The following is a 27,273-nucleotide window of genomic DNA, read 5'->3' on the forward strand; positions in this document are numbered from 1 at the left end:
CAGGTCCCCCATTCGAACTTCATCATCTAGGCACTTAGAGGCAAGTTTTTCAAATTACACAGCTAAAACTGTCCCCGCTTTAAGTGCTGTAAAGCACTTAAAGCGGGGACAGTTTTAGCTGTGTATTTTCCAAAAGTTGTGTGCTCTACAAATAAAAAGCTGCTTTTGTTGTTACCTTTGGTCCGCAGGAGGAATGGGAGTCCTTTGCGGAGAGCATGGGAGACCCGTGAGTCCTTTGCAGTCCTCTTTTCTGCCTCTGAGGGTGAAATGAGAGTGTGCAGCACTTTGGTAGGTAGCCATTCTCCCAGTTCGGCTCGGGGCGCAGCATAGCTGCAGTCCTCCTTGTGTGGCTCCATTCATCATGAGCCGTGTCTGAAAGAACTGATCGCATTTCACATGCTAGCATGCTGTCTGTTTGACTGTGCTGTTGTTTTAACGAGAGCATCGTTGACAATTCTGTAACCTGAGAGCGCTGCCTAATCGTGTTCTATGTAATAATGCGTGGGCTTGAGGAGGAGGCAGGTTTGGGGGAGAAGGAGGGAGAATGCACGTGTGGATCAGGGAAAGGCCTCTCCTTCTTTGGAGCATGGGTGGGTTCAGTGCCCTCCTCATACTGCTAAGTCTTTGGCTCGACACTACCAGTTGTGTGTCTAAGGTTTCTGTGTGTGTGTTTGCATGTGTGTGTCTGTCTCTAGGGCTGAGCAGGACCTCCACCTTCCTGTGGTAGCATGTTACTCAGAACCTTGCACAAATCCCAGCCCTCCTGGAGACACGATACATGTATGTTCTTGGAAAGGTTTCTTAATGATTGGTGACAGAGCGGTGATTTAAAGGAGCTCATTCTCCATTTCCCACTAAGGCCAGCTCCTCTTTGCGGAAGAGGGTCCTTGACTCTTACTTTGTAGCAGGAAGCCCTAAGTACATCGACCCTTTTCAAAAGTTACAGGCTGAAAGTCAAGATCTCTCACGTTAAACCCAATGTTGCAACTTTAACTGGGCAAACTCTCATTAGAGACCAGGGGGCAATGACTGTGCGGATGGAAGCTGATGTCTTTTCAGGGTGACTTCAGTGCAGTGAAGCTCTTGCTAAGACGTTTAACTCTAAAATCGGGCATTGGGGAGGCACTGCACCCTCTGAAATTAGAGGTCAGGGGATTTGGATTTCATTTCCAACCATCCGCCACTCATTCAGCCACTCACATTCAAGTGACAAGCCTTAGGCCAGTCACTTTCTGTATCTGTTTCTCGACTTTTGCACAGCGGTTTCTGTGGGACGTGAGGCCCACTGGGAAATCATCCCCTTTTCAGCTCAGTGCCTGGGATTCTGGGCATACTTGTCCACCTGGACTTATATACACCTATGATTTTGGACTAACTCTATTACCTCTGCTAGAAATTAACACAGAAATTTCACAGTTGATTGACAAGAATGAGAATCAGTGCTAAAGAGTCAAAAGGTAACCAAATCCTTTCTCACTGAAAGAATGCTCAACGCAAGTGGACACAGGTCCCCCATTCGAACTTCATCATCTAGGCACTTAGAGGCAAGTTTTTCAAATTACACAGCTAAAACTGTCCCCGCTTTAAGTGCTGTAAAGCACTTAAAGCGGGGACAGTTTTAGCTGTGTATTTTCCAAAAGTTGTGTGCTCTACAAATAAAAAGCTGCTTTTGTTGTTACCTTTGGTCCGCAGGAGGAATGGGAGTCCTTTGCGGAGAGCATGGGAGACCCGTGAGTCCTTTGAAGTCCTCTTTTCTGCCTCTGAGGGTGAAATGAGAGTGTGCAGCACTTTGGTAGGCAGCCATTCTCCCAGTTCGGCTCGGGGCGCAGCATAGCTGCAGTCCTCCTTGTGTGGCTCCATTCATCATGAGCCGTGTCTGAAAGAACTGATCGCATTTCACATGCTAGCATGCTGTCTGTTTGACTGTGCTGTTGTTTTAACGAGAGCATCGTTGACAATTCTGTAACCTGAGAGCGCTGCCTAATCGTGTTCTATGTAATAAGGCGTGGGCTTGAGGAGGAGGCAGGTTTGGGGGAGAAGGAGGGAGAATGCACGTGTGGATCAGGGAAAGGCCTCTCCTTCTTTGGAGCATGGGTGGGTTCAGTGCCCTCCTCATCCTGCTAAGTCTTTGGCTCGACACTACCAGTTGTGTGTCTAAGGTTTCTGTGTGTGTGTTTGCATGTGTGTGTCTGTCTCTAGGGCTGAGCAGGACCTCCACCTTCCTGTGGTAGCATGTTACTCAGAACCTTGCACAAATCCCAGCCCTCCTGGAGACACGATACATGTATGTTCTTGGAAAGGTTTCTTAATGATTGGTGACAGAGCGGTGATTTAAAGGAGCTCATTCTCCATTTCCCACTAAGGCCAGCTCCTCTTTGCGGAAGAGGGTCCTTGACTCTTACTTTGTAGCAGGAAGCCCTAAGTACATCGACCCTTTTCAAAAGTTACAGGCTGAAAGTCAAGATCTCTCACGTTAAACCCAATGTTGCAACTTTAACTGGGCAAACTCTCATTAGAGACCAGGGGGCAATGACTGTGCGGATGGAAGCTGATGTCTTTTCAGGGTGACTTCAGTGCAGTGAAGCTCTTGCTAAGACGTTTAACTCTAAAATCGGGCATTGGGGAGGCACTGCACCCTCTGAAATTAGAGGTCAGGGGATTTGGATTTCATTTCCAACCATCCGCCACTCATTCAGCCACTCACATTCAAGTGACAAGCCTTAGGCCAGTCACTTTCTGTATCTGTTTCTCGACTTTTGCACAGCGGTTTCTGTGGGACGTGAGGCCCACTGGGAAATCATCCCCTTTTCAGCTCAGTGCCTGGGATTCTGGGCATACTTGTCCACCTGGACTTATATACACCTATGATTTTGGACTAACTCTATTACCTCTGCTAGAAATTAACACAGAAATTTCACAGTTGATTGACAAGAATGAGAATCAGTGCTAAAGAGTCAAAAGGTAACCAAATCCTTTCTCACTGAAAGAATGCTCAACGCAAGTGGACACAGGTCCCCCATTCGAACTTCATCATCTAGGCACTTAGAGGCAAGTTTTTCAAATTACACAGCTAAAACTGTCCCCGCTTTAAGTGCTTTACAGCACTTAAAGCGGGGACAGTTTTAGCTGTGTATTTTCCAAAAGTTGTGTGCTCTACAAATAAAAAGCTGCTTTTGTTGTTACCTTTGGTCCGCAGGAGGAATGGGAGTCCTTTGCGGAGAGCATGGGAGACCCGTGAGTCCTTTGCAGTCCTCTTTTCTGCCTCTGAGGGTGAAATGAGAGTGTGCAGCACTTTGGTAGGCAGCCATTCTCCCAGTTCGGCTCGGGGCGCAGCATAGCTGCAGTCCTCCTTGTGTGGCTCCATTCATCATGAGCCGTGTCTGAAAGAACTGATCGCATTTCACATGCTAGCATGCTGTCTGTTTGACTGTGCTGTTGTTTTAACGAGAGCATCGTTGACAATTCTGTAACCTGAGAGCGCTGCCTAATCGTGTTCTATGTAATAAGGCGTGGGCTTGAGGAGGAGGCAGGTTTGGGGGAGAAGGAGGGAGAATGCACGTGTGGATCAGGGAAAGGCCTCTCCTTCTTTGGAGCATGGGTGGGTTCAGTGCCCTCCTCATCCTGCTAAGTCTTTGGCTCGACACTACCAGTTGTGTGTCTAAGGTTTCTGTGTGTGTGTTTGCATGTGTGTGTCTGTCTCTAGGGCTGAGCAGGACCTCCACCTTCCTGTGGTAGCATGTTACTCAGAACCTTGCACAAATCCCAGCCCTCCTGGAGACACGATACATGTATGTTCTTGGAAAGGTTTCTTAATGATTGGTGACAGAGCGGTGATTTAAAGGAGCTCATTCTCCATTTCCCACTAAGGCCAGCTCCTCTTTGCGGAAGAGGGTCCTTGACTCTTACTTTGTAGCAGGAAGCCCTAAGTACATCGACCCTTTTCAAAAGTTACAGACTGAAAGTCAAGATCTCTCACGTTAAACCCAATGTTGCAACTTTAACTGGGCAAACTCTCATTAGAGACCAGGGGGCAATGACTGTGCGGATGGAAGCTGATGTCTTTTCAGGGTGACTTCAGTGCAGTGAAGCTCTTGCTAAGACGTTTAACTCTAAAATCGGGCATTGGGGAGGCACTGCACCCTCTGAAATTAGAGGTCAGGGGATTTGGATTTCATTTCCAACCATCCGCCACTCATTCAGCCACTCACATTCAAGTGACAAGCCTTAGGCCAGTCACTTTCTGTATCTGTTTCTCGACTTTTGCACAGCGGTTTCTGTGGGACGTGAGGCCCACTGGGAAATCATCCCCTTTTCAGCTCAGTGCCTGGGATTCTGGGCATACTTGTCCACCTGGACTTATATACACCTATGATTTTGGACTAACTCTATTACCTCTGCTAGAAATTAACACAGAAATTTCACAGTTGATTGACAAGAATGAGAATCAGTGCTAAAGAGTCAAAAGGTAACCAAATCCTTTCTCACTGAAAGAATGCTCAACGCAAGTGGACACAGGTCCCCCATTCGAACTTCATCATCTAGGCACTTAGAGGCAAGTTTTTCAAATTACACAGCTAAAACTGTCCCCGCTTTAAGTGCTGTAAAGCACTTAAAGCGGGGACAGTTTTAGCTGTGTATTTTCCAAAAGTTGTGTGCTCTACAAATAAAAAGCTGCTTTTGTTGTTACCTTTGGTCCGCAGGAGGAATGGGAGTCCTTTGCGGAGAGCATGGGAGACCCGTGAGTCCTTTGCAGTCCTCTTTTCTGCCTCTGAGGGTGAAATGAGAGTGTGCAGCACTTTGGTAGGTAGCCATTCTCCCAGTTCGGCTCGGGGCGCAGCATAGCTGCAGTCCTCCTTGTGTGGCTCCATTCATCATGAGCCGTGTCTGAAAGAACTGATCGCATTTCACATGCTAGCATGCTGTCTGTTTGACTGTGCTGTTGTTTTAACGAGAGCATCGTTGACAATTCTGTAACCTGAGAGCGCTGCCTAATCGTGTTCTATGTAATAATGCGTGGGCTTGAGGAGGAGGCAGGTTTGGGGGAGAAGGAGGGAGAATGCACGTGTGGATCAGGGAAAGGCCTCTCCTTCTTTGGAGCATGGGTGGGTTCAGTGCCCTCCTCATACTGCTAAGTCTTTGGCTCGACACTACCAGTTGTGTGTCTAAGGTTTCTGTGTGTGTGTTTGCATGTGTGTGTCTGTCTCTAGGGCTGAGCAGGACCTCCACCTTCCTGTGGTAGCATGTTACTCAGAACCTTGCACAAATCCCAGCCCTCCTGGAGACACGATACATGTATGTTCTTGGAAAGGTTTCTTAATGATTGGTGACAGAGCGGTGATTTAAAGGAGCTCATTCTCCATTTCCCACTAAGGCCAGCTCCTCTTTGCGGAAGAGGGTCCTTGACTCTTACTTTGTAGCAGGAAGCCCTAAGTACATCGACCCTTTTCAAAAGTTACAGGCTGAAAGTCAAGATCTCTCACGTTAAACCCAATGTTGCAACTTTAACTGGGCAAACTCTCATTAGAGACCAGGGGGCAATGACTGTGCGGATGGAAGCTGATGTCTTTTCAGGGTGACTTCAGTGCAGTGAAGCTCTTGCTAAGACGTTTAACTCTAAAATCGGGCATTGGGGAGGCACTGCACCCTCTGAAATTAGAGGTCAGGGGATTTGGATTTCATTTCCAACCATCCGCCACTCATTCAGCCACTCACATTCAAGTGACAAGCCTTAGGCCAGTCACTTTCTGTATCTGTTTCTCGACTTTTGCACAGCGGTTTCTGTGGGACGTGAGGCCCACTGGGAAATCATCCCCTTTTCAGCTCAGTGCCTGGGATTCTGGGCATACTTGTCCACCTGGACTTATATACACCTATGATTTTGGACTAACTCTATTACCTCTGCTAGAAATTAACACAGAAATTTCACAGTTGATTGACAAGAATGAGAATCAGTGCTAAAGAGTCAAAAGGTAACCAAATCCTTTCTCACTGAAAGAATGCTCAACGCAAGTGGACACAGGTCCCCCATTCGAACTTCATCATCTAGGCACTTAGAGGCAAGTTTTTCAAATTACACAGCTAAAACTGTCCCCGCTTTAAGTGCTGTAAAGCACTTAAAGCGGGGACAGTTTTAGCTGTGTATTTTCCAAAAGTTGTGTGCTCTACAAATAAAAAGCTGCTTTTGTTGTTACCTTTGGTCCGCAGGAGGAATGGGAGTCCTTTGCGGAGAGCATGGGAGACCCGTGAGTCCTTTGCAGTCCTCTTTTCTGCCTCTGAGGGTGAAATGAGAGTGTGCAGCACTTTGGTAGGCAGCCATTCTCCCAGTTCGGCTCGGGGCGCAGCATAGCTGCAGTCCTCCTTGTGTGGCTCCATTCATCATGAGCCGTGTCTGAAAGAACTGATCGCATTTCACATGCTAGCATGCTGTCTGTTTGACTGTGCTGTTGTTTTAACGAGAGCATCGTTGACAATTCTGTAACCTGAGAGCGCTGCCTAATCGTGTTCTATGTAATAAGGCGTGGGCTTGAGGAGGAGGCAGGTTTGGGGGAGAAGGAGGGAGAATGCACGTGTGGATCAGGGAAAGGCCTCTCCTTCTTTGGAGCATGGGTGGGTTCAGTGCCCTCCTCATACTGCTAAGTCTTTGGCTCGACACTACCAGTTGTGTGTCTAAGGTTTCTGTGTGTGTGTTTGCATGTGTGTGTCTGTCTCTAGGGCTGAGCAGGACCTCCACCTTCCTGTGGTAGCATGTTACTCAGAACCTTGCACAAATCCCAGCCCTCCTGGAGACACGATACATGTATGTTCTTGGAAAGGTTTCTTAATGATTGGTGACAGAGCGGTGATTTAAAGGAGCTCATTCTCCATTTCCCACTAAGGCCAGCTCCTCTTTGCGGAAGAGGGTCCTTGACTCTTACTTTGTAGCAGGAAGCCCTAAGTACATCGACCCTTTTCAAAAGTTACAGGCTGAAAGTCAAGATCTCTCACGTTAAACCCAATGTTGCAACTTTAACTGGGCAAACTCTCATTAGAGACCAGGGGGCAATGACTGTGCGGATGGAAGCTGATGTCTTTTCAGGGTGACTTCAGTGCAGTGAAGCTCTTGCTAAGACGTTTAACTCTAAAATCGGGCATTGGGGAGGCACTGCACCCTCTGAAATTAGAGGTCAGGGGATTTGGATTTCATTTCCAACCATCCGCCACTCATTCAGCCACTCACATTCAAGTGACAAGCCTTAGGCCAGTCACTTTCTGTATCTGTTTCTCGACTTTTGCACAGCGGTTTCTGTGGGACGTGAGGCCCACTGGGAAATCATCCCCTTTTCAGCTCAGTGCCTGGGATTCTGGGCATACTTGTCCACCTGGACTTATATACACCTATGATTTTGGACTAACTCTATTACCTCTGCTAGAAATTAACACAGAAATTTCACAGTTGATTGACAAGAATGAGAATCAGTGCTAAAGAGTCAAAAGGTAACCAAATCCTTTCTCACTGAAAGAATGCTCAACGCAAGTGGACACAGGTCCCCCATTCGAACTTCATCATCTAGGCACTTAGAGGCAAGTTTTTCAAATTACACAGCTAAAACTGTCCCCGCTTTAAGTGCTGTAAAGCACTTAAAGCGGGGACAGTTTTAGCTGTGTATTTTCCAAAAGTTGTGTGCTCTACAAATAAAAAGCTGCTTTTGTTGTTACCTTTGGTCCGCAGGAGGAATGGGAGTCCTTTGCGGAGAGCATGGGAGACCCGTGAGTCCTTTGCAGTCCTCTTTTCTGCCTCTGAGGGTGAAATGAGAGTGTGCAGCACTTTGGTAGGTAGCCATTCTCCCAGTTCGGCTCGGGGCGCAGCATAGCTGCAGTCCTCCTTGTGTGGCTCCATTCATCATGAGCCGTGTCTGAAAGAACTGATCGCATTTCACATGCTAGCATGCTGTCTGTTTGACTGTGCTGTTGTTTTAACGAGAGCATCGTTGACAATTCTGTAACCTGAGAGCGCTGCCTAATCGTGTTCTATGTAATAATGCGTGGGCTTGAGGAGGAGGCAGGTTTGGGGGAGAAGGAGGGAGAATGCACGTGTGGATCAGGGAAAGGCCTCTCCTTCTTTGGAGCATGGGTGGGTTCAGTGCCCTCCTCATCCTGCTAAATCTTTGGCTCGACACTACCAGTTGTGTGTCTAAGGTTTCTGTGTGTGTGTTTGCATGTGTGTGTCTGTCTCTAGGGCTGAGCAGGACCTCCACCTTCCTGTGGTAGCATGTTACTCAGAACCTTGCACAAATCCCAGCCCTCCTGGAGACACGATACATGTATGTTCTTGGAAAGGTTTCTTAATGATTGGTGACAGAGCGGTGATTTAAAGGAGCTCATTCTCCATTTCCCACTAAGGCCAGCTCCTCTTTGCGGAAGAGGGTCCTTGACTCTTACTTTGTAGCAGGAAGCCCTAAGTACATCGACCCTTTTCAAAAGTTACAGGCTGAAAGTCAAGATCTCTCACGTTAAACCCAATGTTGCAACTTTAACTGGGCAAACTCTCATTAGAGACCAGGGGGCAATGACTGTGCGGATGGAAGCTGATGTCTTTTCAGGGTGACTTCAGTGCAGTGAAGCTCTTGCTAAGACGTTTAACTCTAAAATCGGGCATTGGGGAGGCACTGCACCCTCTGAAATTAGAGGTCAGGGGATTTGGATTTCATTTCCAACCATCCGCCACTCATTCAGCCACTCACATTCAAGTGACAAGCCTTAGGCCAGTCACTTTCTGTATCTGTTTCTCGACTTTTGCACAGCAGTTTCTGTGGGACGTGAGGCCCACTGGGAAATGATCCCCTTTTCAGCTCAGTGCCTGGGATTCTGGGCATACTTGTCCACCTGGACTTATATACACCTATGATTTTGGACTAACTCTATTACCTCTGCTAGAAATTAACACAGAAATTTCACAGTTGATTGACAAGAATGAGAATCAGTGCTAAAGAGTCAAAAGGTAACCAAATCCTTTCTCACTGAAAGAATGCTCAACGCAAGTGGACACAGGTCCCCCATTCGAACTTCATCATCTAGGCACTTAGAGGCAAGTTTTTCAAATTACACAGCTAAAACTGTCCCCGCTTTAAGTGCTGTAAAGCACTTAAAGCGGGGACAGTTTTAGCTGTGTATTTTCCAAAAGTTGTGTGCTCTACAAATAAAAAGCTGCTTTTGTTGTTACCTTTGGTCCGCAGGAGGAATGGGAGTCCTTTGCGGAGAGCATGGGAGACCCGTGAGTCCTTTGCAGTCCTCTTTTCTGCCTCTGAGGGTGAAATGAGAGTGTGCAGCACTTTGGTAGGTAGCCATTCTCCCAGTTCGGCTCGGGGCGCAGCATAGCTGCAGTCCTCCTTGTGTGGCTCCATTCATCATGAGCCGTGTCTGAAAGAACTGATCGCATTTCACATGCTAGCATGCTGTCTGTTTGACTGTGCTGTTGTTTTAACGAGAGCATCGTTGACAATTCTGTAACCTGAGAGCGCTGCCTAATCGTGTTCTATGTAATAATGCGTGGGCTTGAGGAGGAGGCAGGTTTGGGGGAGAAGGAGGGAGAATGCACGTGTGGATCAGGGAAAGGCCTCTCCTTCTTTGGAGCATGGGTGGGTTCAGTGCCCTCCTCATCCTGCTAAGTCTTTGGCTCGACACTACCAGTTGTGTGTCTAAGGTTTCTGTGTGTGTGTTTGCATGTGTGTGTCTGTCTCTAGAGCTGAGCAGGACCTCCACCTTCCTGTGGTAGCATGTTACTCAGAACCTTGCACAAATCCCAGCCCTCCTGGAGACACGATACATGTATGTTCTTGGAAAGGTTTCTTAATGATTGGTGACAGAGCGGTGATTTAAAGGAGCTCATTCTCCATTTCCCACTAAGGCCAGCTCCTCTTTGCGGAAGAGGGTCCTTGACTCTTACTTTGTAGCAGGAAGCCCTAAGTACATCGACCCTTTTCAAAAGTTACAGGCTGAAAGTCAAGATCTCTCACGTTAAAGCCAATGTTGCAACTTTAACTGGGCAAACTCTCATTAGAGACCAGGGGGCAATGACTGTGCGGATGGAAGCTGATGTCTTTTCAGGGTGACTTCAGTGCAGTGAAGCTCTTGCTAAGACGTTTAACTCTAAAATCGGGCATTGGGGAGGCACTGCACCCTCTGAAATTAGAGGTCAGGGGATTTGGATTTCATTTCCAACCATCCGCCACTCATTCAGCCACTCACATTCAAGTGACAAGCCTTAGGCCAGTCACTTTCTGTATCTGTTTCTCGACTTTTGCACAGCGGTTTCTGTGGGACGTGAGGCCCACTGGGAAATCATCCCCTTTTCAGCTCAGTGCCTGGGATTCTGGGCATACTTGTCCACCTGGACTTATATACACCTATGATTTTGGACTAACTCTATTACCTCTGCTAGAAATTAACACAGAAATTTCACAGTTGATTGACAAGAATGAGAATCAGTGCTAAAGAGTCAAAAGGTAACCAAATCCTTTCTCACTGAAAGAATGCTCAACGCAAGTGGACACAGGTCCCCCATTCGAACTTCATCATCTAGGCACTTAGAGGCAAGTTTTTCAAATTACACAGCTAAAACTGTCCCCGCTTTAAGTGCTGTAAAGCACTTAAAGCGGGGACAGTTTTAGCTGTGTATTTTCCAAAAGTTGTGTGCTCTACAAATAAAAAGCTGCTTTTGTTGTTACCTTTGGTCCGCAGGAGGAATGGGAGTCCTTTGCGGAGAGCATGGGAGACCCGTGAGTCCTTTGCAGTCCTCTTTTCTGCCTCTGAGGGTGAAATGAGAGTGTGCAGCACTTTGGTAGGTAGCCATTCTCCCAGTTCGGCTCGGGGCGCAGCATAGCTGCAGTCCTCCTTGTGTGGCTCCATTCATCATGAGCCGTGTCTGAAAGAACTGATCGCATTTCACATGCTAGCATGCTGTCTGTTTGACTGTGCTGTTGTTTTAACGAGAGCATCGTTGACAATTCTGTAACCTGAGAGCGCTGCCTAATCGTGTTCTATGTAATAATGCGTGGGCTTGAGGAGGAGGCAGGTTTGGGGGAGAAGGAGGGAGAATGCACGTGTGGATCAGGGAAAGGCCTCTCCTTCTTTGGAGCATGGGTGGGTTCAGTGCCCTCCTCATCCTGCTAAGTCTTTGGCTCGACACTACCAGTTGTGTGTCTAAGGTTTCTGTGTGTGTGTTTGCATGTGTGTGTCTGTCTCTAGGGCTGAGCAGGACCTCCACCTTCCTGTGGTAGCATGTTACTCAGAACCTTGCACAAATCCCAGCCCTCCTGGAGACACGATACATGTATGTTCTTGGAAAGGTTTCTTAATGATTGGTGACAGAGCGGTGATTTAAAGGAGCTCATTCTCCATTTCCCACTAAGGCCAGCTCCTCTTTGCGGAAGAGGGTCCTTGACTCTTACTTTGTAGCAGGAAGCCCTAAGTACATCGACCCTTTTCAAAAGTTACAGGCTGAAAGTCAAGATCTCTCACGTTAAACCCAATGTTGCAACTTTAACTGGGCAAACTCTCATTAGAGACCAGGGGGCAATGACTGTGCGGATGGAAGCTGATGTCTTTTCAGGGTGACTTCAGTGCAGTGAAGCTCTTGCTAAGACGTTTAACTCTAAAATCGGGCATTGGGGAGGCACTGCACCCTCTGAAATTAGAGGTCAGGGGATTTGGATTTCATTTCCAACCATCCGCCACTCATTCAGCCACTCACATTCAAGTGACAAGCCTTAGGCCAGTCACTTTCTGTATCTGTTTCTCGACTTTTGCACAGCGGTTTCTGTGGGACGTGAGGCCCACTGGGAAATCATCCCCTTTTCAGCTCAGTTCCTGGGATTCTGGGCATACTTGTCCACCTGGACTTATATACACCTATGATTTTGGACTAACTCTATTACCTCTGCTAGAAATTAACACAGAAATTTCACAGTTGATTGACAAGAATGAGAATCAGTGCTAAAGAGTCAAAAGGTAACCAAATCCTTTCTCACTGAAAGAATGCTCAACGCAAGTGGACACAGGTCCCCCATTCGAACTTCATCATCTAGGCACTTAGAGGCAAGTTTTTCAAATTACACAGCTAAAACTGTCCCCGCTTTAAGTGCTTTACAGCACTTAAAGCGGGGACAGTTTTAGCTGTGTATTTTCCAAAAGTTGGGTGCTCTACAAATAAAAAGCTGCTTTTGTTGTTACCTTTGGTCCGCAGGAGGAATGGGAGTCCTTTGCGGAGAGCATGGGAGACCCGTGAGTCCTTTGCAGTCCTCTTTTCTGCCTCTGAGGGTGAAATGAGAGTGTGCAGCACTTTGGTAGGTAGCCATTCTCCCAGTTCGGCTCGGGGCGCAGCATAGCTGCAGTCCTCCTTGTGTGGCTCCATTCATCATGAGCCGTGTCTGAAAGAACTGATCGCATTTCACATGCTAGCATGCTGTCTGTTTGACTGTGCTGTTGTTTTAACGAGAGCATCGTTGACAATTCTGTAACCTGAGAGCGCTGCCTAATCGTGTTCTATGTAATAATGCGTGGGCTTGAGGAGGAGGCAGGTTTGGGGGAGAAGGAGGGAGAATGCACGTGTGGATCAGGGAAAGGCCTCTCCTTCTTTGGAGCATGGGTGGGTTCAGTGCCCTCCTCATACTGCTAAGTCTTTGGCTCGACACTACCAGTTGTGTGTCTAAGGTTTCTGTGTGTGTGTTTGCATGTGTGTGTCTGTCTCTAGGGCTGAGCAGGACCTCCACCTTCCTGTGGTAGCATGTTACTCAGAACCTTGCACAAATCCCAGCCCTCCTGGAGACACGATACATGTATGTTCTTGGAAAGGTTTCTTAATGATTGGTGACAGAGCGGTGATTTAAAGGAGCTCATTCTCCATTTCCCACTAAGGCCAGCTCCCCTTTGCGGAAGAGGGTCCTTGACTCTTACTTTGTAGCAGGAAGCCCTAAGTACATCGACCCTTTTCAAAAGTTACAGGCTGAAAGTCAAGATCTCTCACGTTAAACCCAATGTTGCAACTTTAACTGGGCAAACTCTCATTAGAGACCAGGGGGCAATGACTGTGCGGATGGAAGCTTATGTCTTTTCAAGGTGACTTCAGTGCAGTGAAGCTCTTGCTAAGACGTTTAACTCTAAAATCGGGCATTGGGGAGGCACTGCACCCTCTGAAATTAGAGGTCAGGGGATTTGGATTTCATTTCCAACCATCCGCCACTCATTCAGCCACTCACATTCAAGTGACAAGCCTTAGGCCAGTCACTTTCTATATCTGTTTCTCGACTTTTGCACAGCGGTTTCTGTGGGACGTGAGGCCCACTGGGAAATGATCCCCTTTTCAGCTCAGTGCCTGGGATTCTGGGCATACTTGTCCACCTGGACTTATATACACCTATGATTTTGGACTAACTCTATTACCTCTGCTAGAAATTAACACAGAAATTTCACAGTTGATTGACAAGAATGAGAATCAGTGCTAAAGAGTCAAAAGGTAACCAAATCCTTTCTCACTGAAAGAATGCTCAACGCAAGTGGACACAGGTCCCCCATTCGAACTTCATCATCTAGGCACTTAGAGGCAAGTTTTTCAAATTACACAGCTAAAACTGTCCCCGCTTTAAGTGCTGTAAAGCACTTAAAGCGGGGACAGTTTTAGCTGTGTATTTTCCAAAAGTTGTGTGCTCTACAAATAAAAAGCTGCTTTTGTTGTTACCTTTGGTCCGCAGGAGGAATGGGAGTCCTTTGCGGAGAGCATGGGAGACCCGTGAGTCCTTTGCAGTCCTCTTTTCTGCCTCTGAGGGTGAAATGAGAGTGTGCAGCACTTTGGTAGGTAGCCATTCTCCCAGTTCGGCTCGGGGCGCAGCATAGCTGCAGTCCTCCTTGTGTGGCTCCATTCTTCATGAGCCGTGTCTGAAAGAACTGATCGCATTTCACATGCTAGCATGCTGTCTGTTTGACTGTGCTGTTGTTTTAACGAGAGCATCGTTGACAATTCTGTAACCTGAGAGCGCTGCCTAATCGTGTTCTATGTAATAATGCGTGGGCTTGAGGAGGAGGCAGGTTTGGGGGAGAAGGAGGGAGAATGCACGTGTGGATCAGGGAAAGGCCTCTCCTTCTTTGGAGCATGGGTGGGTTCAGTGCCCTCCTCATCCTGCTAAGTCTTTGGCTCGACACTACCAGTTGTGTGTCTAAGGTTTCTGTGTGTGTGTTTGCATGTGTGTGTCTGTCTCTAGGGCTGAGCAGGACCTCCACCTTCCTGTGGTAGCATGTTACTCAGAACCTTGCACAAATCCCAGCCCTCCTGGAGACACGATACATGTATGTTCTTGGAAAGGTTTCTTAATGATTGGTGACAGAGCGGTGATTTAAAGGAGCTCATTCTCCATTTCCCACTAAGGCCAGCTCCTCTTTGCGGAAGAGGGTCCTTGACTCTTACTTTGTAGCAGGAAGCCCTAAGTACATCGACCCTTTTCAAAAGTTACAGGCTGAAAGTCAAGATCTCTCACGTTAAACCCAATGTTGCAACTTTAACTGGGCAAACTCTCATTAGAGACCAGGGGGCAATGACTGTGCGGATGGAAGCTAATGTCTTTTCAGGGTGACTTCAGTGCAGTGAAGCTCTTGCTAAGACGTTTAACTCTAAAATCGGGCATTGGGGAGGCACTGCACCCTCTGAAATTAGAGGTCAGGGGATTTGGATTTCATTTCCAACCATCCGCCACTCATTCAGCCACTCACATTCAAGTGACAAGCCTTAGGCCAGTCACTTTCTGTATCTGTTTCTCGACTTTTGCACAGCGGTTTCTGTGGGACGTGAGGCCCACTGGGAAATGATCCCCTTTTCAGCTCAGTGCCTGGGATTCTGGGCATACTTGTCCACCTGGACTTATATACACCTATGATTTTGGACTAACTCTATTACCTCTGCTAGAAATTAACACAGAAATTTCACAGTTGATTGACAAGAATGAGAATCAGTGCTAAAGAGTCAAAAGGTAACCAAATCCTTTCTCACTGAAAGAATGCTCAACGCAAGTGGACACAGGTCCCCCATTCGAACTTCATCATCTATGCACTTAGAGGCAAGTTTTTCAAATTACACAGCTAAAACTGTCCCCGCTTTAAGTGCTGTAAAGCACTTAAAGCGGGGACAGTTTTAGCTGTGTATTTTCCAAAAGTTGTGTGCTCTACAAATAAAAAGCTGCTTTTGTTGTTACCTTTGGTCCGCAGGAGGAATGCGAGTCCTTTGCGGAGAGCATGGGAGACCCGTGAGTCCTTTGCAGTCCTCTTTTCTGCCTCTGAGGGTGAAATGAGAGTGTGCAGCACTTTGGTAGGTAGCCATTCTCCCAGTTCGGCTCGGGGCGCAGCATAGCTGCAGTCCTCCTTGTGTGGCTCCATTCATCATGAGCCGTGTCTGAAAGAACTGATCGCATTTCACATGCTAGCATGCTGTCTGTTTGACTGTGCTGTTGTTTTAACAAGAGCATCGTTGACAATTCTGTAACCTGAGAGCGCTGCCTAATCGTGTTCTATGTAATAATGCGTGGGCTTGAGGAGGAGGCAGGTTTGGGGGAGAAGGAGGGAGAATGCACGTGTGGATCAGGGAAAGGCCTCTCCTTCTTTGGAGCATGGGTGGGTTCAGTGCCCTCCTCATACTGCTAAGTCTTTGGCTCGACACTACCAGTTGTGTGTCTAAGGTTTCTGTGTGTGTGTTTGCATGTGTGTGTCTGTCTCTAGGGCTGAGCAGGACCTCCACCTTCCTGTGGTAGCATGTTACTCAGAACCTTGCACAAATCCCAGCCCTCCTGGAGACACGATACATGTATGTTCTTGGAAAGGTTTCTTAATGATTGGTGACAGAGCGGTGATTTAAAGGAGCTCATTCTCCATTTCCCACTAAGGCCAGCTCCTCTTTGCGGAAGAGGGTCCTTGACTCTTACTTTGTAGCAGGAAGCCCTAAGTACATCGACCCTTTTCAAAAGTTACAGGCTGAAAGTCAAGATCTCTCACGTTAAACCCAATGTTGCAACTTTAACTGGGCAAACTCTCATTAGAGACCAGGGGCAATGACTGTGCGGATGGAAGCTAATGTCTTTTCAGGGTGACTTCAGTGCAGTGAAGCTCTTGCTAAGACGTTTAACTCTAAAATCGGGCATTGGGGAGGCACTGCACCCTCTGAAATTAGAGGTCAGGGGATTTGGATTTCATTTCCAACCATCCGCCACTCATTCAGCCACTCACATTCAAGTGACAAGCCTTAGGCCAGTCACTTTCTGTATCTGTTTCTCGACTTTTGCACAGCGGTTTCTGTGGGACGTGAGGCCCACTGGGAAATCATCCCCTTTTCAGCTCAGTGCCTGGGATTCTGGGCATACTTGTCCACCTGGACTTATATACACCTATGATTTTGGACTAACTCTATTACCTCTGCTAGAAATTAACACAGAAATTTCACAGTTGATTGACAAGAATGAGAATCAGTGCTAAAGAGTCAAAAGGTAACCAAATCCTTTCTCACTGAAAGAATGCTCAACGCAAGTGGACACAGGTCCCCCATTCGAACTTCATCATCTAGGCACTTAGAGGCAAGTTTTTCAAATTACACAGCTAAAACTGTCAGTTTTAGCTGTGTATTTTCCAAAAGTTGTGTGCTCTACAAATAAAAAGCTGCTTTTGTTGTTACCTTTGGTCCGCAGGAGGAATGGGAGTCCTTTGCGGAGAGCATGGGAGACCCGTGAGTCCTTTGAAGTCCTCTTTTCTGCCTCTGAGGGTGAAATGAGAGTGTGCAGCACTTTGGTAGGTAGCCATTCTCCCAGTTCGGCTCGGGGCGCAGCATAGCTGCAGTCCTCCTTGTGTGGCTCCATTCATCATGAGCCGTGTCTGAAAGAACTGATCGCATTTCACATGCTAGCATGCTGTCTGTTTGACTGTGCTGTTGTTTTAACGAGAGCATCGTTGACAATTCTGTAACCTGAGAGCGCTGCCTAATCGTGTTCTATGTAATAATGCGTGGGCTTGAGGAGGAGGCAGGTTTGGGGGAGAAGGAGGGAGAATGCACGTGTGGATCAGGGAAAGGCCTCTCCTTCTTTGGAGCATGGGTGGGTTCAGTGCCCTCCTCATACTGCTATGTCTTTGGCTTGACACTACCAGTTGTGTGTCTAAGGTTTCTGTGTGTGTGTTTGCATGTGTGTGTCTGTCTCTAGGGCTGAGCAGGACCTCCACCTTCCTGTGGTAGCATGTTACTCAGAGCCTTGCACAAATCCCAGCCCTCCTGGAGACACGATACATGTATGTTCTTGGAAAGGTTTCTTAATGATTGGTGACAGAGCGGTGATTTAAAGGAGCTCATTCTCCATTTCCCACTAAGGCCAGCTTCTCTTTGCGGAAGAGGGTCCTTGACTCTTACTTTGTATCAGGAAGCCCTAAGTACATCGACCCTTTTCAAAAGTTACAGGCTGAAAGTCAAGATCTCTCACGTTAAACCCAATGTTGCAACTTTAACTGGGCAAACTCTCATTAGAGACCAGGGGGCAATGACTGTGCGGATGGAAGCTGATGTCTTTTCAGGGTGACTTCAGTGCAGTGAAGCTCTTGCTAAGACGTTTAACTCTAAAATCGGGCATTGGGGAGGCACTGCACCCTCTGAAATTAGAGGTCAGGGGATTTGGATTTCATTTCCCACCATCCGCCACTCATTCAGCCACTCACATTCAAGTGACAAGCCTTAGGCCAGTCACTTTCTGTATCTGTTTCTCGACTTTTGCACAGCGGTTTCTGTGGGACGTGAGGCCCACTGGGAAATGATCCCCTTTTCAGCTCAGTGCCTGGGATTCTGGGCATACTTGTCCACCTGGACTTATATACACCTATGATTTTGGACTAACTCTATTACCTCTGCTAGAAATTAACACAGAAATTTCACAGTTGATTGACAAGAATGAGAATCAGTGCTAAAGAGTCAAAAGGTAACCAAATCCTTTCTCACTGAAAGAATGCTCAACGCAAGTGGACACAGGTCCCCCATTCGAACTTCATCATCTAGGCACTTAGAGGCAAGTTTTCCAAATTACACAGCTAAAACTGTCCCCGCTTTAAGTGCTGTAAAGCACTTAAAGCGGGGACAGTTTTAGCTGTGTATTTTCCAAAAGTTGTGTGCTCTACAAATAAAAAGCTGCTTTTGTTGTTACCTTTGGTCCGCAGGAGGAATGGGAGTCCTTTGCGGAGAGCATGGGAGACCCGTGAGTCCTTTGCAGTCCTCTTTTCTGCCTCTGAGGGTGAAATGAGAGTGTGCAGCACTTTGGTAGGTAGCCATTCTCCCAGTTCGGCTCGGGGCGCAGCATAGCTGCAGTCCTCCTTGTGTGGCTCCATTCATCATGAGCCGTGTCTGAAAGAACTGATCGCATTTCACATGCTAGCATGCTGTCTGTTTGACTGTGCTGTTGTTTTAACGAGAGCATCGTTGACAATTCTGTAACCTGAGAGCGCTGCCTAATCGTGTTCTATGTAATAATGCGTGGGCTTGAGGAGGAGGCAGGTTTGGGGGAGAAGGAGGGAGAATGCACGTGTGGATCAGGGAAAGGCCTCTCCTTCTTTGGAGCATGGGTGGGTTCAGTGCCCTCCTCATCCTGCTAAGTCTTTGGCTCGACACTACCAGTTGTGTGTCTAAGGTTTCTGTGTGTGTGTTTGCATGTGTGTGTCTGTCTCTAGGGCTGAGCAGGACCTCCACCTTCCTGTGGTAGCATGTTACTCAGAACCTTGCACAAATCCCAGCCCTCCTGGAGTCACGATACATGTATGTTCTTGGAAAGGTTTCTTAATGATTGGTGACAGAGCGGTGATTTAAAGGAGCTCATTCTCCATTTCCCACTAAGGCCAGCTCCTCTTTGCGGAAGAGGGTCCTTGACTCTTACTTTGTAGCAGGAAGCCCTAAGTACATCGACCCTTTTCAAAAGTTACAGGCTGAAAGTCAAGATCTCTCACGTTAAACCCAATGTTGCAACTTTAACTGGGCAAACTCTCATTAGAGACCAGGGGGCAATGACTGTGCGGATGGAAGCTAATGTCTTTTCAGGGTGACTTCAGTGCAGTGAAGCTCTTGCTAAGACGTTTAACTCTAAAATCGGGCATTGGGGAGGCACTGCACCCTCTGAAATTAGAGGTCAGGGGATTTGGATTTCATTTCCAACCATCCGCCACTCATTCAGCCACTCACATTCAAGTGACAAGCCTTAGGCCAGTCACTTTCTGTATCTGTTTCTCGACTTTTGCACAGCGGTTTCTGTGGGACGTGAGGCCCACTGGGAAATCATCCCCTTTTCAGCTCAGTGCCTGGGATTCTGGGCATACTTGTCCACCTGGACTTACATACACCTATGATTTTGGACTAACTCTATTACCTCTGCTAGAAATTAACACAGAAATTTCACAGTTGATTGACAAGAATGAGAATCAGTGCTAAAGAGTCAAAAGGTAACCAAATCCTTTCTCACTGAAAGAATGCTCAACGCAAGTGGACACAGGTCCCCCATTCGAACTTCATCATCTAGGCACTTAGAGGCAAGTTTTTCAAATCACACAGCTAAAACTGTCCCCGCTTTAAGTGCTGTAAAGCACTTAAAGCGGGAACAGTTTTAGCTGTGTATTTTCCAAAAGTTGTGTGCTCTACAAATAAAAAGCTGCTTTTGTTGTTACCTTTGGTCCGCAGGAGGAATGGGAGTCCTTTGCGGAGAGCATGGGAGACCCGTGAGTCCTTTGCAGTCCTCTTTTCTGCCTCTGAGGGTGAAATGAGAGTGTGCAGCACTTTGGTAGGTAGCCATTCTCCCAGTTCGGCTCGGGGCGCAGCATAGCTGCAGTCCTCCTTGTGTGGCTCCATTCATCATGAGCCGTGTCTGAAAGAACTGATCGCATTTCACATGCTAGCATGCTGTCTGTTTGACTGTGCTGTTGTTTTAACGAGAGCATCGTTGACAATTCTGTAACCTGAGAGCGCTGCCTAATCGTGTTCTATGTAATAATGCGTGGGCTTGAGGAGGAGGCAGGTTTGGGGGAGAAGGAGGGAGAATGCACGTGTGGATCAGGGAAAGGCCTCTCCTTCTTTGGAGCATGGGTGGGTTCAGTGCCCTCCTCATACTGCTAAGTCTTTGGCTCGACACTACCAGTTGTGTGTCTAAGGTTTCTGTGTGTGTGTTTGCATGTGTGTGTCTGTCTCTAGGGCTGAGCAGGACCTCCACCTTCCTGTGGTAGCATGTTACTCAGAACCTTGCACAAATCCCAGCCCTCCTGGAGACACGATACATGTATGTTCTTGGAAAGGTTTCTTAATGATTGGTGACAGAGCGGTGATTTAAAGGAGCTCATTCTCCATTTCCCACTAAGGCCAGCTCCTCTTTGCGGAAGAGGGTCCTTGACTCTTACTTTGTAGCAGGAAGCCCTAAGTACATCGACCCTTTTCAAAAGTTACAGGCTGAAAGTCAAGATCTCTCACGTTAAACCCAATGTTGCAACTTTAACTGGGCAAACTCTCATTAGAGACCAGGGGGCAATGACTGTGCGGATGGAAGCTAATGTCTTTTCAGGGTGACTTCAGTGCAGTGAAGCTCTTGCTAAGACGTTTAACTCTAAAATCGGGCATTGGGGAGGCACTGCACCCTCTGAAATTAGAGGTCAGGGGATTTGGATTTCATTTCCAACCATCCGCCACTCATTCAGCCACTCACATTCAAGTGACAAGCCTTAGGCCAGTCACTTTCTGTATCTGTTTCTCGACTTTTGCACAGCGGTTTCTGTGGGACGTGAGGCCCACTGGGAAATCATCCCCTTTTCAGCTCAGTGCCTGGGATTCTGGGCATACTTGTCCACCTGGACTTATATACACCTATGATTTTGGACTAACTCTATTACCTCTGCTAGAAATTAACACAGAAATTTCACAGTTGATTGACAAGAATGAGAATCAGTGCTAAAGAGTCAAAAGGTAACCAAATCCTTTCTCACTGAAAGAATGCTCAACGCAAGTGGACACAGGTCCCCCATTCGAACTTCATCATCTAGGCACTTAGAGGCAAGTTTTTCAAATTGCAGCACTTAAAGCGGGGACAGTTTTAGCTGTGTATTTTCCAAAAATTGTGTGCTCTACAAATAAAAAGCTGCTTTTGTTGTTACCTTTGGTCCGCAGGAGGAATGGGAGTCCTTTGCGGAGAGCATGGGAGACCCGTGAGTCCTTTGCAGTCCTCTTTTCTGCCTCTGAGGGTGAAATGAGAGTGTGCAGCACTTTGGTAGGTAGCCATTCTCCCAGTTCGGCTCGGGCACAGCATAGCTGCAGTCCTCCTTGTGTGGCTCCATTCATCATGAGCCGTGTCTGAAAGAACTGATCGCATTTCACATGCTAGCATGCTGTCTGTTTGACTGTGCTGTTGTTTTAACGAGAGCATCGTTGACAATTCTGTAACCTGAGAGCGCTGCCTGATCGTATTCTATGTAATAATGCGTGGGCTTGAGGAGGAGGCAGGTTTGGGGGAGAAGGAGGGAGAATGCACGTGTGGATCAGGGAAAGGCCTCTCCTTCTTTGGAGCATGGGTGGGTTCAGTGCCCTCCTCATCCTGCTAAGTCTTTGGCTCGACACTACCAGTTGTGTGTCTAAGGTTTCTGTGTGTGTGTTTGCATGTGTGTGTCTGTCTCTAGGGCTGAGCAGGACCTCCACCTTCCTGTGGTAGCATGTTACTCAGAACCTTGCACAAATCCCAGCCCTCCTGGAGACACGATACATGTATGTTCTTGGAAAGGTTTCTTAATGATTGGTGACAGAGCGGTGATTTAAAGGAGCTCATTCTCCATTTCCCACTAAGGCCAGCTCCTCTTTGCGGAAGAGGGTCCTTGACTCTTACTTTGTAGCAGGAAGCCCTAAGTACATCGACCCTTTTCAAAAGTTACAGGCTGAAAGTCAAGATCTCTCACGTTAAACCCAATGTTGCAACTTTAACTGGGCAAACTCTCATTAGAGACCAGGGGGCAATGACTGTGCGGATGGAAGCTGATGTCTTTTCAGGGTGACTTCAGTGCAGTGAAGCTCTTGCTAAGACGTTTAACTCTAAAATCGGGCATTGGGGAGGCACTGCACCCTCTGAAATTAGAGGTCAGGGGATTTGGATTTCATTTCCAACCATCCGCCACTCATTCAGCCACTCACATTCAAGTGACAAGCCTTAGGCCAGTCACTTTCTGTATCTGTTTCTCGACTTTTGCACAGCGGTTTCTGTGGGACGTGAGGCCCATTGGGAAATGATCCCCTTTTCAGCACAGTGCCTGGGATTCTGGGCATACTTGTCCACCTGGACTTATATACACCTATGATTTTGGACTAACTCTATTACCTCTGCTAGAAATTAACACAGAAATTTCACAGTTGATTGACAAGAATGAGAATCAGTGCTAAAGAGTCAAAAGGTAACCAAATCCTTTCTCACTGAAAGAATGCTCAACGCAAGTGGACACAGGTCCCCCATTCGAACTTCATCATCTAGGCACTTAGAGGCAAGTTTTTCAAATTACACAGCTAAAACTGTCAGTTTTAGCTGTGTATTTTCCAAAAGTTGTGTGCTCTACAAATAAAAAGCTGCTTTTGTTGTTACCTTTGGTCCGCTGGAGGAATGGGAGTCCTTTGCGGAGAGCATGGGAGACCCTTGAGTCCTTTGCAGTCCTCTTTTCTGCCTCTGAGGGTGAAATGAGAGTGTGCAGCACTTTGGTAGGTAGCCATTCTCCCAGTTCGGCTCGGGCGCAGCATAGCTGCAGTCCTCCTTGTGTGGCTCCATTCATCATGAGCCGTGTCTGAAAGAACTGATCGCATTTCACATGCTAGCATGCTGTCTGTTTGACTGTGCTGTTGTTTTAACGAGAGCATCGTTGACAATTCTGTAACCTGAGAGCGCTGCCTAATCGTATTCTATGTAATAATGCGTGGGCTTGAGGAGGAGGCAGGTTTGGGGGAGAAGGAGGGAGAATGCACGAGTGGATCAGGGAAAGGCCTCTCCTTCTTTGGAGCATGGGTGGGTTCAGTGCCCTCCTCATCCTGCTAAGTCTTTGGCTCGACACTACCAGTTGTGTGTCTAAGGTTTCTGTGTGTGTGTTTGCATGTGTGTGTCTGTCTCTAGGGCTGAGCAGGACCTCCACCTTCCTGTGGTAGCATGTTACTCAGAACCTTGCACAAATCCCAGCCCTCCTGGAGACACGATACATGTATGTTCTTGGAAAGGTTTCTTAATGATTGGTGACAGAGCGGTGATTTAAAGGAGCTCATTCTCCATTTCCCACTAAGGCCAGCTCCTCTTTGCGGAAGAGGGTCCTTGACTCTTACTTTGTAGCAGGAAGCCCTAAGTACATCGACCCTTTTCAAAAGTTACAGGCTGAAAGTCAAGATCTCTCACGTTAAACCCAATGTTGCAACTTTAACTGGGCAAACTCTCATTAGAGACCAGGGGGCAATGACTGTGCGGATGGAAGCTGATGTCTTTTCAGGGTGACTTCAGTGCTGTGAAGCTCTTGCTAAGACGTTTAACTCTAAAATCGGGCATTGGGGAGGCACTTCACCCTCTGAAATTAGAGGTCAGGGGATTTGGATTTCATTTCCAACCATCCGCCACTCATTCAGCCACTCACATTCAAGTGACAAGCCTTAGGCCAGTCACTTTCTGTATCTGTTTCTCGACTTTTGCACAGCGGTTTCTGTGGGACGTGAGGCCCACTGGGAAATCATCCCCTTTTCAGCTCAGTGCCTGGGATTCTGGGCATACTTGTCCACCTGGACTTATATACACCTATGATTTTGGACTAACTCTATTACCTCTGCTAGAAATTAACACAGAAATTTCACAGTTGATTGACAAGAATGAGAATCAGTGCTAAAGAGTCAAAATGTAACCAAATGCTTTCTCACTGAAAGAATGCTCAACGCAAGTGGACACAGGTCCCCCATTCGAACTTCATCATCTAGGCACTTAGAGGCAAGTTTTTCAAATTACACAGCTAAAACTGTCCCCGCTTTAAGTGCTGTAAAGCACTTAAAGCGGGGACAGTTTTAGCTGTGTATTTTCCAAAAGTTGTGTGCTCTACAAATAAAAAGCTGCTTTTGTTGTTACCTTTGGTCCGCAGGAGGAATGGGAGTCCTTTGCGGAGAGCATGGGAGACCCGTGAGTCCTTTGCAGTCCTCTTTTCTGCCTCTGAGGGTGAAATGAGAGTGTGCAGCACTTTGGTAGGTAGCCATTCTCCCAGTTCGGCTCGGGGCGCAGCATAGCTGCAGTCCTCCTTGTGTGGCTCCATTCATCATGAGCCGTGTCTGAAAGAACTGATCGCATTTCACATGCTAGCATGCTGTCTGTTTGACTGTGCTGTTGTTTTAACGAGAGCATCGTTGACAATTCTGTAACCTGAGAGCGCTGCCTAATCGTGTTCTATGTAATAATGCGTGGGCTTGAGGAGGAGGCAGGTTTGGGGGAGAAGGAGGGAGAATGCACGTGTGGATCAGGGAAAGGCCTCTCCTTCTTTGGAGCATGGGTGGGTTCAGTGCCCTCCTCATCCTGCTAAGTCTTTGGCTCGACACTACCAGTTGTGTGTCTAAGGTTTCTGTGTGTGTGTTTGCATGTGTGTGTCTGTCTCTAGGGCTGAGCAGGACCTCCACCTTCCTGTGGTAGCATGTTACTCAGAACCTTGCACAAATCCCAGCCCTCCTGGAGTCATGATACATGTATGTTCTTGGAAAGGTTTCTTAATGATTGGTGACAGAGCGGTGATTTAAAGGAGCTCATTCTCCATTTCCCACTAAGGCCAGCTCCTCTTTGCGGAAGAGGGTCCTTGACTCTTACTTTGTAGCAGGAAGCCCTAAGTACATCGACCCTTTTCAAAAGTTACAGGCTGAAAGTCAAGATCTCTCACGTTAAACCCAATGTTGCAACTTTAACTGGGCAAACTCTCATTAGAGACCAGGGGGCAATGACTGTGCGGATGGAAGCTAATGTCTTTTCAGGGTGACTTCAGTGCAGTGAAGCTCTTGCTAAGACGTTTAACTCTAAAATCGGGCATTGGGGAGGCACTGCACCCTCTGAAATTAGAGGTCAGGGGATTTGGATTTCATTTCCCACCATCCGCCACTCATTCAGCCACTCACATTCAAGTGACAAGCCTTAGGCCAGTCACTTTCTGTATCTGTTTCTCGACTTTTGCACAGCGGTTTCTGTGGGACGTGAGGCCCACTGGGAAATCATCCCCTTTTCAGCTCAGTGCCTGGGATTCTGGGCATACTTGTCCACCTGGACTTATATACACCTATGATTTTGGACTAACTCTATTACCTCTGCTAGAAATTAACACAGAAATTTCACAGTTGATTGACAAGAATGAGAATCAGTGCTAAAGAGTCAAAAGGTAACCAAATCCTTTCTCACTGAAAGAATGCTCAACGCAAGTGGACACAGGTCCCCCATTCGAACTTCATCATCTAGGCACTTAGAGGCAAGTTTTTCAAATTACACAGCTAAAACTGTCAGTTTTAGCTGTGTATTTTCCAAAAGTTGTGTGCTCTACAAATAAAAAGCTGCTTTTGTTGTTACCTTTGGTCCGCTGGAGGAATGGGAGTCCTTTGCGGAGAGCATGGGAGACCCTTGAGTCCTTTGCAGTCCTCTTTTCTGCCTCTGAGGGTGAAATGAGAGTGTGCAGCACTTTGGTAGGTAGCCATTCTCCCAGTTCGGCTCGGGCGCAGCATAGCTGCAGTCCTCCTTGTGTGGCTCCATTCATCATGAGCCGTGTCTGAAAGAACTGATCGCATTTCACATGCTAGCATGCTGTCTGTTTGACTGTGCTGTTGTTTTAACGAGAGCATCGTTGACAATTCTGTAACCTGAGAGCGCTGCCTAATCGTATTCTATGTAATAATGCGTGGGCTTGAGGAGGAGGCAGGTTTGGGGGAGAAGGAGGGAGAATGCACGAGTGGATCAGGGAAAGGCCTCTCCTTCTTTGGAGCATGGGTGGGTTCAGTGCCCTCCTCATCCTGCTAAGTCTTTGGCTCGACACTACCAGTTGTGTGTCTAAGGTTTCTGTGTGTGTGTTTGCATGTGTGTGTCTGTCTCTAGGGCTGAGCAGGACCTCCACCTTCCTGTGGTAGCATGTTACTCAGAACCTTGCACAAATCCCAGCCCTCCTGGAGACACGATACATGTATGTTCTTGGAAAGGTTTCTTAATGATTGGTGACAGAGCGGTGATTTAAAGGAGCTCATTCTCCATTTCCCACTAAGGCCAGCTCCTCTTTGCGGAAGAGGGTCCTTGACTCTTACTTTGTAGCAGGAAGCCCTAAGTACATCGACCCTTTTCAAAAGTTACAGGCTGAAAGTCAAGATCTCTCACGTTAAACCCAATGTTGCAACTTTAACTGGGCAAACTCTCATTAGAGACCAGGGGGCAATGACTGTGCGGATGGAAGCTGATGTCTTTTCAGGGTGACTTCAGTGCTGTGAAGCTCTTGCTAAGACGTTTAACTCTAAAATCGGGCATTGGGGAGGCACTTCACCCTCTGAAATTAGAGGTCAGGGGATTTGGATTTCATTTCCAACCATCCGCCACTCATTCAGCCACTCACATTCAAGTGACAAGCCTTAGGCCAGTCACTTTCTGTATCTGTTTCTCGACTTTTGCACAGCGGTTTCTGTGGGACGTGAGGCCCACTGGGAAATCATCCCCTTTTCAGCTCAGTGCCTGGGATTCTGGGCATACTTGTCCACCTGGACTTATATACACCTATGATTTTGGACTAACTCTATTACCTCTGCTAGAAATTAACACAGAAATTTCACAGTTGATTGACAAGAATGAGAATCAGTGCTAAAGAGTCAAAATGTAACCAAATGCTTTCTCACTGAAAGAATGCTCAACGCAAGTGGACACAGGTCCCCCATTCGAACTTCATCATCTAGGCACTTAGAGGCAAGTTTTTCAAATTACACAGCTAAAACTGTCCCCGCTTTAAGTGCTGTAAAGCACTTAAAGCGGGGACAGTTTTAGCTGTGTATTTTCCAAAAGTTGTGTGCTCTACAAATAAAAAGCTGCTTTTGTTGTTACCTTTGGTCCGCAGGAGGAATGGGAGTCCTTTGCGGAGAGCATGGGAGACCCGTGAGTCCTTTGCAGTCCTCTTTTCTGCCTCTGAGGGTGAAATGAGAGTGTGCAGCACTTTGGTAGGTAGCCATTCTCCCAGTTCGGCTCGGGGCGCAGCATAGCTGCAGTCCTCCTTGTGTGG

This window comes from Aotus nancymaae, unplaced genomic scaffold (assembly GCF_030222135.1).
Source record: "Aotus nancymaae isolate 86718 unplaced genomic scaffold, 86718_ANA_hifiasm-v0.15.2.pri h1tg000062l, whole genome shotgun sequence".
Classification (NCBI taxonomy): domain Eukaryota; kingdom Metazoa; phylum Chordata; class Mammalia; order Primates; family Aotidae; genus Aotus; species Aotus nancymaae.